Here is a 14,306-nt window from a genome sequence, read left to right as displayed (position 1 = left end):
AGTAGCTAGGACCGCAGGTGCACACCATAATGCCTGGCTAATTTTTTATTTTTTGTAGAGACAGGGTCTCCCTATGTTGCCCAATCTGGTCTCAAACCCCTAGACTCAAGCGATCTTCCTGCCTTGGCCTCCCAAAGTGCTGGGATTACACAGGTATGACCCACCACACCCAACTGAGTTTCTTCTTAAACAATTTATGAATCAACTACACTTAAGTGCTTTAGAAGAACCTCAGAATAATTAATCCACAAAGTAACCATCTATCAAGGAAGATATATCTCTGGGAAAAATATTGCCAGTAAACAATTTATAATATAATTTGAATGTAGGAAGCAACATAAATAGTAACTATAGTGGCTGCTCATTAACTAGTAAAGAAACATTATAGTAAGAATACCTCATTTTCTTTTTTTTAAATATTTATTTATTATTTATTATTTTTATGGATGGAGTTTTGATTTTGTTGCCCAGGCTGGAGTGCAATTGGGCAAGCTCAGCTCACTGCAACCTCCACCTCCTGGGTTCAAGCGATTCTCCTGCCTCAGCCTCCCAAGTAGCTGAGATTTCAGATGCCCATCACCACCCGTGGCTAATTTTTTGTACTGTTAGTGGAGCTGGGGTTTCACCATGTTGGTCAGTCTCGAACTCCTGACCTCAGGTGATCCACCTGCCTTGGCCTCCCAAAGTGCTGGAATTACATGCATGAGCCACTGCACCCAGCCCGTCATTTTCTTTATTATCTATATCAATAGGGGATAAAAGAAGGATAATTCAATAAGTTAGCTTCTGTTACTACTAAGGTCAGGTGAAAGACTATAGTAGGATAGATGTATGTTTCATATCCCAAGATGGACCTATCTATGTAAGTTGCCAGCCCCAGTGCAAAATGAAAACGCGGGTCTGCTTGCTCAAGAAATAGGAAGAATTTCAAGACAGTGACAGCAAAGCATTAGGCCAAGCAAGGGGTCCTTCTAGGCACAGGATCATATTTCACTGCAGGGATCAACAGGCCATGAAGCCAGTCTCACCTCCAAAATGTGCTGAAATAATGATTCAATGCTGAATGTAGCTATTCAGAAACTGGGCTTTGTGGCTGGGCGCAGTGGCTCACTCCTGTAACCCCAGCACTTTGGGAGGCCGAAGCAGGCAGATCATGAAGTCAAGAGTTAGAGATCAGCCTGACCAATATGGCGAAACCCTGTCTCTACTAAAAATACAAAAATCAGCTGGGCATGGTGGCATGTGCCTGTAATCCCAGCTACTCAGGAGGCTGAAGCAGGAGAATCGCTTGAACCCAGGAGGCAGAGGTTGCAGTGAGCTGAGGCCACTGCCCTCCAGCCTGGTTGACAGAGCCAGACTCCTTCTCAAAAAAAAAAAGAAAGAAAAGAAGCTGGGAAACTGGCCCGGCGTGGTGGTTCACGCCTGTAATCCAAGCACTTTGGAGGCCAAGGCGGGTGGATCACCTGAGGTCAGGAGTTCAAGGCCTGACCAACATGGTGAAACCCTGTCTTTAAAAAAAGTAAAAAAAGAAAGAAAGAAACTGGGAAACTTTTTTTTTTTAACAAAATAGATTTCCTAATTTCTGTGCTTGGAAGGAAAAATAATGTGTTTATGTCCTGGGGAAAAACATTTAACGCTAATATATCAAAGAATTCTAAAGTTGAATCTTGCAGTACTTCCACATTCCAATGCAGCCATAACATGTCAACTCAAAATTTCTAAACTCTGACATGTGTATCAGGACATACTAAGATTATAAAAACTTCAAGTCTTCAAAAAAGCAGTGGTAGACGTTTTAATTAGTGTCTATTAAACAAAACTAATTTAAGAACCCTACTGATACTTTTATAGTTTGATGTCCTTGGAAACTGTAAAATATTAACAATATCAGTCAAATGTCACAGGAAGATTTGCCTAACTGAAAAGAGCTGTTAGTTCAAGATTAATCAGTGATTCATGTCAACCTTTATTCCAAATAAATTCAAAAAGAAAGAAATTATATACCTCACTGAAATTCATTGATTTTGAGTATATGGGTGTTCATGTATAATAAAAATATATATTAAGATTTTCTTGTTTTGGATAAAGTAAGAGCAGAAACCAATAGAAATGGTTATCCGTAAAAGAGCAAAGTGTATGATACAAGGGTGGCAGCTAGACTCTGCCAGTGCATGAATGCTTTTTTTTATATTGTTTTCAACATGTCAATGCATCATCTATCCAAAAAAAATTAATAAAATATGGGCTCTCAAAAAGTTCACAATGAAGCCAGAAATAAAAGTACAAAATCTAGATAAATATTTGTTCCAGGCTGGGGGCAGTGGCTCAGGCATGCTGTAATCCCAGCACTTTGGGAGGCCAAGTGGGGATCACGAGGTCAAGAAATCGACCGTCCTGGCCCACATGATGAAACCCCGTCTCTACTACAAATACAAAAATTAGGTGGGTGTGGTGGCAGGCGCCTGTAGTCCCAGCTACTTGGGAGGCTGAGGCAGGAGAATCCCTTGAACCTGGGAGCCGGAGGTTGCAGTGAGCTGAGATCACACCACTGTACTCCAGCCGGTGACAGAGTGAGACTGCCTCTCAAAAACAACAACAACAACAAAATTTGTTCCATGGCAGACTATGTCAGCAGAATTATTTTTAAAAACATAAAATTTTGTTTAAATTCTAGCCCTGGCGCTTACCAGCTCTGTCACTTTAGAAAGGTTCCTAGCCTCTCCAAGCTTAAATGGTCTCATTTTTAAAATGAGAATTTAAAAATGAATCACTTGAGGTCAGGAGTTTGAGACCTGCCTGGCCAACATGGTGAAATCCTAGCTCTACTAAATACAAAAATCAGCCGGGTATAGTTGCATGTGTTTGTAATTCCAGCTACCCCATAGGCTGAGAACGCAGAATTGCTTGAACCTGGGAGGGGGAGGTTGCAGTGAGTGGAGATAGTGCCACTGCACTCCAGCCTAGGCAACGGAGTGAGACTCCACCTCAAAAAATAAATAAATAAAGCCAAAAAGCCTACTTGGCAAGGTTATTGCAAAGATTAAATGAAATACCATGTATAACATCTTTCAAACAGTGTTTAGTCTTTAGTAGCTGTTATTATTATTAGACGGTGTTTTGTTCTTCTAACCCAGGCTGGGGTGCAATGCCATGTCAGCTCACCACAACCTCCGCCTCTTGGGTTCAAGTGATTCTCCTGCATCAGCCTCCTGAGTAGCTGGGATTACAAGGATGCACCACCAGCTCAGCTAATTTTTCGTACTTTTAATAGAGACGGGTTTCACCATGTTGACCAGGCTGGTCTCAAACTCTTGACCCCAAGTGATTCGCCTGCCTGGACCTTCCAAAGTGCTGGGATTACAGACGTGAGCCACCGCGCCCCACCAATACTACTGTTTTTTGCATGTCTTCTCCATCCATGGTACATAGAAACTTGCAAAAGGTATGAACTTTTGTTTTGTTCTCTAATGTATCTTAAGCCCCTAGAGTGGAATCTCGCACAAAATAAGTTCTCAGTATAATATTTGCTGAATTAATCCATGTATAAATGAATGAAAGAATTTCATGCCTGTCAATATATACGACTCCAATTATCTAGGTACGGTGTTATTAAAAATAATATTAGCGGCTGGGCGCGGTAGCTGAAGCCTGTAATCTCAGCATTTAGGGAGGCCGAGGCGGGCGGGTCACCTGAGATAGGGAGAGAAAAAATGGCTTAACTTGGTGGTGTGCGCTTGTAGTCCCAGCTACTCCGGAAGCTGAGGCAGGAGAATCGCTTGAACCCGGGAGGTGGAGGTTGCGGTGAGCTGAGATTTCGCCACTGCACTCCAGCCTGAGCGATTGAGTGGGACTGCGTCTCAAAAAAAAAAAAGACAAGAAAAAAGAAAGATTTTAACGGCATTATTATTTATATATATTTTTCTTTTTTTGCCCTGAGGGAAAGGGGGGAAGTGGCTTATCATTATTTACAACAGTAAAAATCTTGAAGCAACTTTTAGCTAATATAGGAGAGTATTTTGAAGGTGTCAACCTTCAAAATATTGTAATTAGAAACTTTTAATAATGTACAAAAAATATTCACCATAAATGTTAAAAGGAGAAAAACAGGATTTAAAATTGTATATTCAACATGATTCAAGGAAAGGCACCAAAATGTTAACAGCAGTTTTCATCGAGAGAGATTATGAGTGAATTGTATTGCTCCTTTCTACTTTTCCATATTTTTCAAACTGGCTACAATAAATATATATTGCTTCATTACTAGAAAAAGAGAAACATTTGAGAAATAAATGAATGGGATTAGCAGACCTTTATCTGTGGCCAATCTGAAGAAAAATAATCTAATTTATTCTAGATGAAATTAAAGTTTTTATCCTGAACTGAGCAGATGTCTCCCAAACTTCCTGTCTGTGAGGCAGAGATGCAAATCCTGTCCAAGGGTACAGAGAAATGCCAGTGACAAGTATAATAATAAGGCTCGGCTGTTAATAGGATCTTGAACTTAAAAGTCTGACCCTGCCCCCGCAGGCTAGCTGGTGTGATCTTCACTTCGCCAATTATCACCCTGTGTATTTGCTGATCTATGGGATCTTTAAGAACACAATCAGTTCTTGAATAATTTGTTCAATACCTTAGCCACAGTTTTTCCATCTGAAAATAGAAGCTGTCACAGGCTCTCTAAGTCTGTTTTCAAACTTTATCAGATGCATTCTAGAACATATTTGAACTATGTTATATTGAATTTATATATCCTAAATTAATGGAACTGCTTCAGAAGTATGGGTATATTTCAGTATAGGGTTGCAAGTGCCAGGAGAATGCCATTACTTCAGCACATTTTCCAGTGTTTTTTGTTTGATAGATGTTATAATTTTGCTCCGTTGATCATAAAGGAATTTTTTAGATTCCACTGATGCAAAAAGAAAACAAGAACTCTTCACAGGAAATAACTGAATAGGGCCAGGCACAGTGGCTCACGCCTATAATCCCAGCACTTTGGGAGGCCGAGGCGGGTGGATCACAAGGTCAAGAGATTGAGACCATCCTGGTCAACAAGGTGAAACCCCGTCTCTACTTAAAAAAAAAAAGTACAAAAATTAGCTGGGCATGGTGGTGCGCACCTGTAGTCTCAGCTACTCTGGAGGCTGAGGCAGGAGAATTGCTTGAACCCAGAAGGCGGAGGTTGTGGTGAGCCGAGATCGTGCCATTGCACTCCAGTCTGGGTAACAAGAGCAAAAACTCTGTGTCAAAAAAAAAAAAAGAAAAGAAAAAAAGAAATAATTGAATAGACTTAATAGGTAAGATTTTCACCAATTAGATTTTATTCTCATCCTTGATATTAACTTTGTTTTTTGTTTATTTTTGTTTTTTGAGATGGAGTCTTACTCTATTGCCCAGTCTGGAGTGCAGTGGCATGATCTCAACTCACTGTAACCTCTGCCTCCTAGGTTCAAGCAATTCTCCCTGACTCAGCCTCCGGAGTAGCTGAGATTACAGGTGCCTGCCATCATGCCTGGTTAATTTTTGTATTTTTAGTAGAGATGGGGTTTCACCATCTTGGCCAAACTGGGTTTGAACTTCTGACCTCAGTTGATCCACCCACCTCACCCTCCCTAAGAGCTGGGATTACAGGTGTGAGCCACCGTGCCCAGCTGTTTGATATTTGTTAAGTACTCCTAGTACTTACTTAGATATGGAATGTGATAATGCCTTTTACATATTACATAAATATATTTAGTAACATGGACTTTATTTTCTAATAAAGTAACCCAGAATTAGGACAATTATTCATGTGAATAAAGCAAAGGCTGACTTTTAAATATATACTAATTGTTGTTAATTCTACTGAAATAGCCAGGTTTGAAGTTTGAATATATAAACCTAAGAAAAATGATAACACTTGACAAAAAACTTATGCAAGGCTTAGCAATGTAATAATACTTTATTTATTTATTTATTTATTTTGAGACAGAGTTTTGGTCTTGTTGCCCAGGCTGGAGTGCAATAGCGCAATCTCAGCTCACTACAACCTCCGCCTCCCAGGTTCAAGCAATTCTCCTGCCTCAGCCTCATGAGTATCTGCGATTACAGGTGCCCACCACCTCAACCAGCTATTTTTTTTTTGTATTTTTAGTGGAGACAGGCATGTTGGCCAGGCTGATCTCAAACTCCTGACCTCAGGTGATCCACCCACCTCGGCCTCCCAAACTGCTGGGATTACAAGTGTAAGCCATTATGTTCAGCCTAAAATCTTTCTTTTTTTCTTTCCTCTGTAAAGAGGAGGACTCATCTTCTCACCTGGGCTCGTCTCAAACTCATGGACTCAAGAAATCCTCTCACCTGAGCTTCCCAAACCATTGGGATTACAGTCATAAGCCACTGTGCTCAGCCTGGTTTTATTTTGTTTTTGTTTTAAGGCTAGTTATGGAAAGCAGTGGGAGCAGAGGAGAAGCAAAGAAATCTGTAACTCGTGTGGTCAGTTTATTGTAAACACCACTGCATTCAGACCAACCTCATGGGCAAAGTTTTTGATTTGCAATTTGGAGACTCCAAAATGAGAAGAAGACTGTTTTCTCTCAATAAATTGAAAACTATTACTGTGAAAATATTTATATATTGCTTTTTAAAAAATATTTTTTATTCCCAATATTCTCACTAAAATGTTTATCAGATACCTATTTGTGTATTCTTTGGAAAAAAAAACCTATTTGAAAGCTACATAAATAATATTACTGACTTTAGATTTATAGTTTGTCTCTTTTTTATGGAGAATTTCAGAGTATTCTGTTGAAGTCTTTTTTCAATTTATTTATTTGAGACACAGTCTCACTCTTTTGCCCAGGCTGGAGTGCAGTAGTACAATCATGGCTCTCTGCATTCTCAACCTCTGGGGCTCAAGTGGTTTTCCTACCTCAGTCTCCCAAGTAGTTGAGGCTACATGTGCATGCCACCATGCCCAGCTAATTAAAAAATTAAAAAGAAATTTTTTTTGGTAGAGACAGAATTTCACTATGTTGCCTAGGCTGGTCTTGAACTCCTGGGCTCAGGTGATCCTCGTGCTTCAGCTGCCCAAAGTGCTGGGGTTGCAGTTATGAGCCACTGTGTCCAGCCTCTGTTGAATCTAATTATGCAGAGCTGTGTGGGCTACTGCAAATGCCTATTGGATGTGTGAGCCTTGTATAAAGCAATAGTGTCATTGTAGAAAGAGGTAAATTTAGAATTATAGATTGACACAATAGTCTTATAGCTTCCGTGTGTCACCTTCTGTTGACATTATCATGGAATGTACGAAAGTATAATATGACAGAGCTTAGGCTGGGTGCAATGGCTCATGCCTATAATCCCAGGACATTGGGAGGCTGAGGCAGGAGGATCATGAGGTCAGGTGATCAAGACCATCCTGGCCAACATGGTAAAACTCTGTTTCTACTAAAAATACAAAAATTAGCTGGGTGTGCTGGCACATGCCTGTAGTTCCAGCTACTGGGGAGGCTGAAGCAGGAAAATCACTTGCACCCAGGAGGGATGGAGGTTGCAGTGAGCCAAGATCGCTCCATGGCACTCCAGCCTGGTGACAGAGTGAGACTCCAAGTCAAAAAAAAAAAAAAAATCTCTGAAATAAGGTTGCATCTTATAATCAATGGCATTATATAATTGTTGAAAACGACATATATCATTTTCTGCATGAATAAACTTGGTCATTGAGGTATTTTTTTGTGTATGTGGTAAAAAAACACAACATGAAATTTACCATCTTAACCATTTTAAGTGTATAGTATTGTAGTGTTAACTGTATCTTTAGGACTTTTTCATCTTGTAAAACTGAATTTTATATTCATTGAACAATTATCCTTTTCTCCCTCCCACAGTCCCCAACAAACACCTGACATCACCCCTTGCTTAAAACTCTTTAAAATTGTACTGTTGTTGTCAGAATGAAGTCCTGTTTGCCTGACTTACAAAGTCCTTAATGATCCAGCCCTCCATTTTTTCCAGCTTCATTTCTCTCTTGCCATGCTCTATGAGTGCACATCTCTTTCTCTGTCTCTTCCCCTCTGCCCCCCACACTCTCTTGTATATCCTGTGTTCCTTGCACTGGGGTAACTCTTCTTTTTTTTTTGAGGTGGAGTTTCACTCTTCTTGCCCAGCCTGGAGTGCAATGACATGATCTTGGCTCACCACAACATCCGCCTCCCAGGTTCAGGTGATTCTCCTGCCTCAGCCTCCCTAGTAGCTGGGATTACAGGTGCTTGCCACCATGCCTGGCTAATTTTTGTATTTTTAGTAGAGACGAGGTTTCATCATATTGGTCAGGCTGGTCTAGAACTCTTGACCTCAGGTGATCCACCTCCTTCAGCCTCCCTAGGATTACAGGCATGCACCACCACACCGGCTAATTTTGTATTTTTAGTAGATACGGGGTTTCTCCATGTTGGTCAGCCTGGTCCTGAACTCCTGACCTCAGGTGATCTGCCTGCCTCAGCTTCCCAAAGTGCTGGGATTACAGGCATGAGCCACTGCATCCGGCACACTGGGGTAACTCTTTATCCCCTCCACTAGGCCAACTCCTCATCTTTCAGGTCACCATTTTGACTTCCTCTAACAGCGTCCTCTAGGCTGGGCTTGGTGGCTCACGCCTGTAATTCTAGCACTTTGGGAGGCCATGGTGGGTGGATCACCTGAGGTTAGGGGTTCGAGACCAGCCTGGCCAACATGGTAAAACCCCGTCTCTACTACAAATACAAAGAAAATTAGCTGGTTGTGGTGACGCATACCTGTCATCCCACCTACTTGGGAGGCTGAGGCAGGAGAATCGCTAGAACCCTGGGGGTGGAGGGTGCAGTGAGCCGAGATCGCACCATTGCACTCCAGCCCGGGTGACAGAGGGAGATTCTGTCTCAAAAAAAAAAAAAAAAAAAGGACTACATGCTTGTAGTCCCAGCTACTCGGGAGGCTGAGGTGGGAGGATTGCTTGAGCCCAGGAGTTCTGGGTTGTAGTGTGCTATGCCAATCGGGTGTACGCACTAAGTTCGGCATCAACATGGTGACCTCCCAGGAGAGGGGAACCACCAGTTGCCTAAGGAGGGGTGAACTGGCCCAGGTCAGAAACAGAGCGGGTCAAAACTCCCATGCTCATTAGTACTGGGATGGCCCTGTGAATAGTCACTGCACTCCAGCCTGGGCAACATAGCAAGACCCCATCTCTAAAAAAAAATAAAATTAAATTAAAAAAAAGTTTCTCCCAATAGACTGGGTTTGGTTTGGGTCTCTCTCCTAATTTCATGAATTATACACACCATGATGCCAGGGACTGTGTGCTTTAGAAAATAACTGTTTCATTTCCATTTTCTATATGATTTTTAAGACATTGACCACTTCTTTTTGAAGAGCAATAGTAGTCAATATAAGTACAAGGCTAAACTCATATAGTTACGTTTCAGTGGCACCTCAAATTTGTACAAACCTTCTAAGAGGTGTATTTATATATTCATGGTCAAATATAGACATGGACATTAACATGTCAGAAATTTTATAATCATATATGTAATTATGTATAAGGTTATGCATATATATATACAAAACTTTATTGAAATCTCAACTTGTACCAACTCAAAATGTCATACTATTTATTTATTTAGAGACGGAGTCTTGCTCTCTCACCAGGTTGGAGTGCAGTGGCATGATCTCAGCTCACTGCAACCTTCACCTCCTGGGTTTGAATGATTCTCCTGCCTCGGCCTCCCAAGTAGCTGGACTACTCAGGAGGTTCCACGCACCACCATGTCCAGCTAATTTTTGTATTTTTAGTATAGACGGGGTTTCACCACGTTGGCCAGGATGGTCTTGATCTCTTAACCTCATCATCCACTCACCTCAGTCTTCCAAAGTGCTAGAATTACAGGTGTGAGCCACCATGCCCAGCCCATATTGTTTATTAAGATCCTATTAAATAAATGTATCATCTTCTTCAATTCGGTCCTCATGAGATTACCTTCTGTATGTCAGCCCCGTAATGCTACTACATAAAGTTAGCATGATTCTGCTGGGCATGTTGGCTCATGCCTGTAATCCCAGCACTTTGGGAGGCCGAGGCGGGTGGATCATGAGGTCAAGAGATCGAGACCATCTTGGCCAACATGGTGAAACCCCATCTCTACTAAAAATACAAAAGTTAGCTGGACGTGGTTGTGCAGGCCGGTAGTCCCAGCTACTCGGGAGGCTTTGGCAGGAGAATCACTTGAACCGGGGAGGTACAGTAAACTTAGATCGTGTCACTGCACTCCAGCCTGAGTGACACAGTGGGACTGTCTCAAAAAAAAAGAAGTTAGCTATGATGCATACCTTATAGTGACCTTTATTACTTTAATAAAGATAAAGTTAAATTCCTACCCAGTGACAGCATCAAAGTGAATAACTAATAGATTTATCATTCACTTTACTGAGGAAATAATTTATTATCACAATCAAATAAGTTTTATCTTTCTCCAGTAAGATTACCATAAGAGTGAATCTGTGGCCGGGCACGGTGGCTCAAGCCTGTAATCCCAGCACTTTGGGAGGCCGAGGTGGGTGGATCACAAGGTCAAGAGATTGAGACCATCCTGGTTAACATGGTGAAACCCCGTCTCTACTAAAAATACAAAAAAACTTAGCTGGGCATGGTGGCACGTGCCTGTAATCCCAGCTACTCAGGAGGCTGAGGCAGGAGAATTGCCTGAACCCAGGAGGTGGAGGTTGCGGTGAGCCGAGATCGCGCCATTGCACTCCAGCCTGGGTAACAAGAGCGAAACTCCGTCTCAAAAAAAAAAAAAAAAGAGTGAATCTGCTGTAAAGTTTTGACTTCTATTAAACGCTAGTTTTGGAAGTGATGGATCAGTAGTTGAATCAGTTGTTCAATTAATAGTTTTCCTCTTGAGTATTCCTTTTTGGTTTCATACTGCTTAGTAAAGACTAATCTGAGACTGATTATTTGTTAAGTTGAATATTTGCTTAAAATACTTTAATCAGAATATAAAGATATTTGTCAATATACCTATGTTTTGCTCCATTGGGAAATACAAAGATAAAATGTAAGGAACATGAATCAGTCCATTATCTTCCTGTATCTGATTTGATATGTCAGTTCCTGGGGAAATGAGTTATTCTGGGTTCCCAGCTCCTCTCCATGGAGCAGCTCTACCATGAGCTCCAGGCCCTCCATGGGCTCTTCTGCATTCCAGCTGGACTTTGAGAAGAAGCATAGAAAGTTTCATGGTGAGGTTTCAGAAATCAGGCCTGTAGGTGGCACATATCTCTTCTGCCCATAGACGTTTGACTAGAAGCCAGTTACATGCCTCCACCTAACTACAAGGGAAGGTTTAAGTGCAGTCTCCGTGTGTGCTAAGAAGGAAAATAAAGGGTTTTCTGAGCATTCAGCATTGTTTCAACCACAGAGACATGGAGCATAAACATCTACTGTTCTCATTACTGTATTCAGGGACCCAACACGTGTTGTTCTCATTCGACACGTTTTGATGAATTAGGGGTAAATATCCTATTAGCTATATAAATAAATAAATATAGGCCAGGCATGGTGGCTCACACCTGTAATCCCAGCACTTTGGGAGGGTGAGGCAGGTGGATCACTGGAGGTCAGTGGTTTGAGATCATCCTGGCCAACATGGTGAAACCCCATCTGTACTTAAAACACAAAAATTAGCCAGGTGTGGTGGCAGGTGCCTGTAATCTCAGCTACTCGGGAGGCTGAGGCAGGAGAATTGCTTGAACCCAGGAGGCAGAGATTGCAATGAGCCAAGATTGTGCCACTGTACTCCAGCCTGGGCAACAAAGTAAGACTCTGTCTTTTAAAAAAACAAGATAAAGAAATGTTATATTAAGCCTATATGGGCTGGGCATGGTGGCTCATGCCTGTAATCCCAGCACTTTCAGAGGCCGAGGTGGGCTGATCACCTGAGGTTGGGAGTTTGAGAGCAGCCTGACCAACATGGAGAAACCCCATCTCTACTAAAAATACAAGATTAGTCGGGTGTGGTGGTGCATGCCTGTAATCCCACTTACTTGGGAGGCTGAGGCAGGAGAATTGCTTGAACCTGGGAGGCAGAGGTTGTGGTGAGCTGGGATCGTGCAATTACACTCTAGCCTGGTAGCCTGGGCAACAAAAGTGAAACTCTGTCTCAAAAAAAAAAAAAAAAGCTATCTGTCCAGAAATATATTCAATATCTTGACGTAGAATAACTTGAAAACAAATAAAGTACATTTGACCCCATTATTTCAGTGCTGCAAAACCTAGTCATAAAATGCAAGGTCCCTTAGAAATTGTTTCTATCAGAAAATAATAAGCAGCAGCAATATTGATAGAGGGGATGTCAGATGATATTTGTTACAAAATATTCCATCAGAAAATACCGACATCCACTAATGTGAACAAATATCATTAGGAAATGTAAACAAGTTGAACCAAGAAAGATAAATATATATAACATAGGCCAGGCGCAGTGGCTCACACCTGTAATCCCAGGCACTTTGGGGCGCTGAGGCAGGTGGATCACCTAAGGTTTGGAGTTTGAGACCAGCCTGACCAATATGGAGAAACTCCGTCGCTACTAAAAATACAAAATTAGCCAGGCATGGTGGCACATACCTGTAATCCCAGCTACTTGGGAGGCCGAGGCAGGAGAACTGCTTGAACCCAGGAGGTGGAGGTTGTGGTGAGCCAAGATTGCACCATTGTACTCCAGCCTGGGCAACGAGAGCAAAACTCCATCTAAAAAAAAAGTTGCTCTAAGCCAAATTGCTACCATAGTATTGTTGATTTCAACACCATCTTTTTATTGAGGCAAATAAACTAAGTTAGAAATTTGTATTTAGAGTTAATTTATGTATATAGAGGCCAAACTTTCTTCTTTAATTTATATTTGAAACTACTTGTTTAAATTAATTTTGATACTATATGGCACAGTAGATAATAGTGCAGCTACTCAGAATAAATAGGTGCAATGCATTGATATAGGAATAATAAATCCTAAGGGAGTAAAAGCTCCTTTTAATAAAGATCTGAATGGCTGCATACATTAGGGGGCTAGTTCCTTCTTTTTGGGAGTATGTATGTGTACTGGGGTAGCAGTTAGGGAGACTGAAATAGTTGAACTACCCTCTACAAAGGCTGAGAAAGATTGAATTACCCTCACACTTCAGAGGGCTGGAGATGGTACCTGGATAAAGGACCTTTTGAAGAAAGGTGAAAGTGACGGTTGGGGAACTCGGCTTGAGCTGAAGTACTTACTTAGAATGCTGCCTTTTTGCTTCCTATCTGTCTGATTTTGGGACACAGCCTCTTTGTTATTAGAGTAGTGAATTTTCAAATGTAGAGAAGCAAGTCAATTTAAAATATATTTTTTGGCAGGCACTGTGGCTCACAGCTGTAGTTCCAGCACTTTGCGAGGCCAAGGTGGGAGGAATCCTTGAGTCCAGGAGTTGGAGACCAATTTGGTCAAAATAGGAAAACCTCATCTCCACTAAAAATACATATATTAATAAATAAAACTACTACTAATAATTAGCTGAGTGTGGTGGCGTGGGCCTGTAGTTCCAGCAAGTGGTGGGGTTGAGGCAGTGGGATCCCTTGATCCCAGGAGGTCGAGGCTGCAGTTGAGTCATGATCAGGCCACTGTACTCCAGCGTGGGTCAGAGTGTGACTCCGTACCTAAAAAACAAACAAAAAAGCGTTTCTTCAAGTTAGTATTTAGCTGATGGTAAAAACGAAAACACGACTTGATAATTTAAAAGGACTCCAGGCTGGGCGCAGTGACTCCAGCCTGTATCCCAGCGCTTTGGGAGGCTAAGGCAGTAGGATTGCTTGAGCCCTGGAGTTAGAGACCAGCCTGGACAACATAGGGAGACTTCCTCTCTACAAAAACTGCAAAAATTAGGCAATGGTAGTGGTGAACGCCTGTAGTCCCAGCTACTCAGGAGGCTGAGGCAGGAGAATCGCTTGAGCCCAGGAAGTCGAGGCTGCAGTGAGCTGTGATCACACCACTGCACTCCAGCCTTGGTGACAGAGCAAGACCCTGTCTCAAAACAAACACACAAAGTAAAAGGACTGTAAAGTGCACTCCTAATTAAGTCCTGAATGATGGAGGGTCTGCTGTTCCTCTGGAAACCTGTGGATTGTTAGTTCTACCCCTCTTCTTTGTTTCTTTCTTTTTTTTTTTTAAATGAATGAGAGGTGCTTATGTTGCCCAGGCTGGCCTCGAACGCGTAGCCTTGCCTTCTCAAGCGCCAAAACGACTAGCCTGAGCCACCGCAAC

This window comes from Callithrix jacchus, chromosome 9 (assembly GCF_049354715.1).
Source record: "Callithrix jacchus isolate 240 chromosome 9, calJac240_pri, whole genome shotgun sequence".
Lineage (NCBI taxonomy): Eukaryota > Metazoa > Chordata > Mammalia > Primates > Cebidae > Callithrix > Callithrix jacchus.
Note: the sequence above shows the minus strand (reverse complement) of the source record.